At 38.1% G+C, this 5,431-nt stretch overlaps 1 pseudogene; it reads right to left on the bottom strand.

The window, feature by feature from the left end:
• LOC147822461 (cyclin-G1-like) lies at nt 1-884 on the bottom strand (annotated as a pseudogene).
• Nucleotides 885-5,431: the final 4,547 nt, after the last annotated feature.

The following is a 5,431-nucleotide window of genomic DNA, read 5'->3' as shown; positions in this document are numbered from 1 at the left end:
TTAAGAAAACATTTCAGAAATTGTTGGAAGATGAGTTATTCTGTAGTAACTATGCTTCAGTTGCCATGCAGTATTCCCAGAAATAATCCACTTCAACTTCTGAGCATTCAGTTTGGAACACTTGTTTGACGAATACTCAGTTAAGCACCTGGATACAAGCTCTTGCCAGAAGGTAAGATCTCTGCCATTTATCTTGGAATGTTTCTGAAGACATTCTACTCCTCCTGCTAACTTTACACAGTTCTGTGCTTGGATCTCCAACACAATGAATGATAGGCCAGCACAGAAGGTTTTACTTTAGAAAATATGATCCTGCAGTGACATGCCTTACGCTGAGCTTCTAGTCTTTCAAAATTTAGGCTACTTTTCCTTTCAAATGTCAAGCTGTCTTGAATGAGTGAATAATAGTTTTGTAGAAATTGAAAGACAGTGGTAGCTTTGACTTTCCAACACACCTTCTCCAATACAATCTTTTCCATTCACATCAAGTCTGAAACAGTGAACCTATACTGACTTATTCAGATCAAGTCAGTTGCCAATGGGACATTTTTTTCCTCTTCTGTTGATTTTACAGCCAAATAAAAGCAGCTTTGTCCAACACACCCAAGGTGCTTGGGCTGTACCTTCATTTTAGACAGAAATCTGTCCAGTAAATTCACAGCTAGAGAAAAGGTCTCTGTATCAAAGCCAAAGAACTGAGACTAAGAAGATCTTTCACTTCAAAGTCCCTCAGTCTTGCAGTCATTCTAAGGCCATTATCATGTGCAGACTCAATTAGTCTCAAGCCAGCAGACCTTTGGCTGACATCAAGCCTCCTGTTCCAACAGGGTATTCAGCTGGTGTAGCAGTTTCTGGGAGTCGGTTGTTGTCAGTACTTCTATCATCTTGGTAGAGACTGTGGCTCCTCGGCATGATCACCCTCCTCGGGCCTGCTCTCACCTTGCCCCACAATATCAGATACGAGAGGCCTAGGAGGCGAGGACACTTGAGGGAAGGAGGGGAGAGGCCTGAGGAGGGAGAACTGTCCTGGGTGGAAGTATCCGCAACACCCCTGAGACTACACCGCCCTCCTCCCGGTCTGACTTCAGCGAAGCCCTTGACATTTTTCATGGAGAAGGACTGGTAGTAAAGGGTAAAGGATGGTGACTTGGAATTTCTTCTACAAAATGGATATAACTTTATTGTATCTTCTGATTGCAAGCATTAGGAAACTAAAATTTAAATAAATCTTACTACTCAGAAAAAAGCCTCCTAGCTTTATGGTGGGCTGCCCTTTAGACATTTTTTTTTTTGCACAAACATAAGTACACACATGTATACATTCAGCATTTTATATAAACGAAGTTAGAGTATATATGCTCTTAGAATTGAATTCCATCACTTCTCAGCCTTTTGGCTAAGATCGAGTGTAGAACTGAATTCCATAAAAGAAGAGTCATGTTCTTGCTTTTCTATTCTTTTCCCAGTGCCTAGAATAGTGCCTGGTACGTAGTAGATATTCAGTAATATTTTTGTCTAATGAATATCTCATTTTGAAATATTCTTAAAATAAAAACATTGCACCTTTTCATGCAAGTATATATTAAACTCTTAAAATGATCTGCATTCCACTTAACCAAGTATAGAATATAACCAGTTCCTTACTGATGTCATTTAAGTTATTTGTAAATAATTGCCTGTATAATCTTGATACACAGTTTTATACTTACAACTTTTCATTGTTCTCTGACTATTTTTTCCTTAGGACACATTCGTCAAGTGGGCATCACTGGGTCAAAGAGTAGTGTATTTCAAATTTTAGTATATTGCCAAACTTTACATCAGATATGGTGTAAAGGTGTTTTTGATCAAAGAGGTTTTATATCAGCTATTTGCTAATAAGACCAGGCATAGAACCACAGAACTTGGGTATAAAAGACAGCATGCAGGAGTATTATGAAATAGGGAAAGTTTGGACAAGAAAGAAAATGCAATTCCAGCAAAAAAATTACAGAGAACTGCTGAAGCCATCAATGGAATTCCTCCTCTAAATGAATTTAGCCCCACCCCTTGCTGCAAAAATATTAAAGAAAAGAATATAATTATTGGCTCATAAAATCAGAGAAGATAGTACTACTCAGTAAGTCTATATGAAATATGCTTTCATATACTACTAATGGGAATGAAAATTGGTATAATTTTTCTGGAGAGAAATTTAACAAATTTCAAAGCTTTTAAGTTGTTTTTGTCCTTATTCCAGTATTCAGTTAAAAGATTTTTATCTTAAGGAAGCTATCAAGAATACAAAAAAGTATATACAAAGATTGTTCAATAAATGATATTGAGACATCTGTCCTTCAATTAGTAAGGTGATATACTTAAATCTTTACATTATATCATCTAAATATAGCATAGAATTCAAGATATAATTATTAAAAAGTGAGTTTAGATATTCAAAGAAAATATAGAATATTTGTGTAACTTTTTGGCTTCCTCCACCTCCTTCTCGGTACTGGGATTGAACACAGTGCCTTCCCACTGAGCTATATTCCCATCCATTTTTAACATTTTTTATTTTGAGACAGGGTCTCTGTGATTCACCAGGTTGCTTGGATTGGGCCTGAGATTGTGAACTTCTTGCTTCAGCCTAGCAGAGTGTTGAGATTATAGGCATGCACCATCATGCGCAGCTCTCTTTGGATTTCTAAATGCTATTTTAAAAATAGAATCTTGTTTTTATTTCATGGCTGTACTATCTCAGATCTCTGGAAGATAATTAAAATTTTTCATCTTCCCTCTCCAGATTTGTTTGCTTTCTATTTTACTTTTTATATAGAAAACTTTGCTATAAGGGCAGAGCTTACGCTGGGGTGACTGAGTGGGAGACAACCTGGCTGGTTCATTGGAGACTCCAAAATGACATTATTTATAGTTATTTTCTGGGAGAGCAGTTCAGTTGCTTTAGAGATAAGTCTTCCAATTTCCTGCCTAGAAAATATATACCTGCCTACTAGTGTTCTTAGAACCAACATATTAAAGGGATAGAAATAAAATTTACTCTAGACTTTCATTTAATGCTTCTTTCTTTTTGTGCCTACTCATACCTTATTCCTGTCAGAGGCATGATAGCCTTCTTATTCCCAGGTATATCACTTCCCAGCCTTCCAACCTAACCCAGCTCAGCTGGGCTAAGATTCTAAGAGTTCCTGTAGACTCCAAGTTCCTTCTCTCTCACCTCCTAGGAAGCCTATTAAGACCATCCCTCCTTCTAGAGCTCCTCCCTCCCATATTTCACCTCTCTCACTCACCTGCCCCAATACACACCAAAATAACAGGACCAACAACCTCCACCATGTATTAAGCACTAACTCTGTGCCAGGTTCTGTGCAAAGGGTCCCAAGAATAGTGATCTTGACCCAATGATGAATGTAACTGTATTGTATACCTAAAATGTACCAATAAACTTAATGGAAAAAAAAGAATAGTGATCTTGTAATGTTACGTGACTTGCTCAAAGTCATACAATAGGGGTGGGGCCTGGATTGAAACCCAGCTCTCCTCTGCTGGAACCCTTAATGGTTAATAATCATCAGGGTGAAATTCATTTGGGTACTATCCCTTAGCCTGCTGAGTTACCTTGGGCAGTGAGATGACCTGGTCTCAGGCTTCTTACCTATGAAATATGGGGGGTTCCTACTGTCAAACGATTAGCCCAGAGTCTGGCACCTTGCAAGAGCCCCAAAAGGCCCCTCCCATGACTTGAGACCCTTAGTGGGCTCCTTAATTTACTTCAGCCCGAACCACCCAACCCACCACTTTACCTGATCCATAGAATCAGGAGGCATCTGGCCAGGTGATACATGCATCCTGAAGGATGCAAGAGGCCTGTTGAGATGGAGCCTGGGCATAGAGCTTGCAGGATTTAATGGATATACCACACTTGTCCCCACTTTTGTGTTGCCCAGGCTTAGTCTTCTCAACTGAGTTCTGAACACTCATCTTTAGGAGTTGCTGCTCCTTCTTTTTCCAAGAAGGCCCGAATGCTCATATTTTCTTTTATTTTTACTGCTTTTAAAAATTAATTAATTTTATTGGTACATTCATCATTGGGAATTTGTATCTGTACATGATATATCTTAATTCTTTTTTCCCACTCTCCCCTCCTCCCTTCAATCCCTCTTCCCCTCCTTATTTACAAAAGCTTTGTTTCTATTTCCCCCTTCTTTTTCTTTTCCCTTTCTTCCTTTCCCCTTCCCCCCTCTCTAGTTCCCCTTCCCATATTGAATATTTTGTTCCTACTTCACAATACCTATTATACATTTTAGTCTTTATTTACATTTTTGGTTTCTCACACCAGAGAAGCCATGTGATATTTGAACATGTGTGTCCAATTTAATTCACTTAAGAGTATGGTCTCAAGCTGCATCCACCTCGAAGTATCTCAAGTTTACCCTTCTTTGTGGCACAGTAGTATTCCTTTGTATAAAGAAGCTACATCTTCTCTATCCATTTATCAGTTGATGGGCATTTAGGTTGTTTATAAGATTTAGCTATTACAATCTGTGCTGCTATAAACATGGGTGTGCATATTTCACTGTGCTATGATGCTTTTAATTCTACTGGGGAGATACCAAAAAGGGGGATAGCTGGGACAAATGGAACCTCTAGCCTTAGTTTTTTGAAGGATCTCCATACTGATTTCCACAGTGGTTTTCTGGTCTGCACTCCCACCAGCCCTGGAGAAGAGTTCATTTTTCTCCACAGCTCCACCAGCATTTGTCATTGGTTGATTTTTTTGATAAGAGCTATTCTTTCAGGAGTGAGATAAAATCTTGGTATTGTTTTAATCTGAAACTCTGGAATGACCAGTGATATTGAATGTTTGTTCATATATTTATTTGCCATTTGTACTTCATCATCTGAGAAGTGTCTGTTTATTTCAGATGCCCATTTTTGGATTGGATTTTTAAATTTGGGAGATTCGATTCTTTTGAGTTCTTTATATATTCTAGATATCAGTCCTTTGTCTGAGAAATGGCTGGCAACAAATTTTTGCACTCTGTTGGGCTGTCTCTTCACTCTGTTGGTGATTTCTTTTGCTGTGCAAAATAAAATGAGATCCAAGTTGTTGATTCTTTGTAATATATCCTGTGTGATTGGGGTTTTGTTCATAAAGTCTTTGCCTACACTTATGTCTTCCAGAGTTTTACTTATTTTGTCTTCCAGCAGATTTAGTGTTTCTGTTTTAATATTTAGATCTTTGATCCATTTTGATTTTAGTTTAGTGCATGGTGAGAAACTTGGGTCTAGTTTTAATCTTCAGCATGTGGAAAGCCAGTTTATCAGCACCATTTATTAAAAAGGCTGTCTTTATTGAAGTGAAGATGTTTAGCTCCTTTGTCAAAGATAAGGTGGCTGGGTGTGTTTGGAGGTGTTTCTACATTTTCTAATC

The sequence above is a fragment of the Heterocephalus glaber genome, unplaced genomic scaffold, assembly GCF_053883595.1.
Source record: "Heterocephalus glaber isolate CG9 unplaced genomic scaffold, H.glaber_assembly_v1.0 deba00001613, whole genome shotgun sequence".
In the NCBI taxonomy this organism is placed as follows: Eukaryota; Metazoa; Chordata; class Mammalia; order Rodentia; family Bathyergidae; genus Heterocephalus; species Heterocephalus glaber.
The sequence above is the reverse complement of the archived record's forward strand: the minus strand, read 5'-3'. Positions and strand labels throughout refer to the sequence as shown.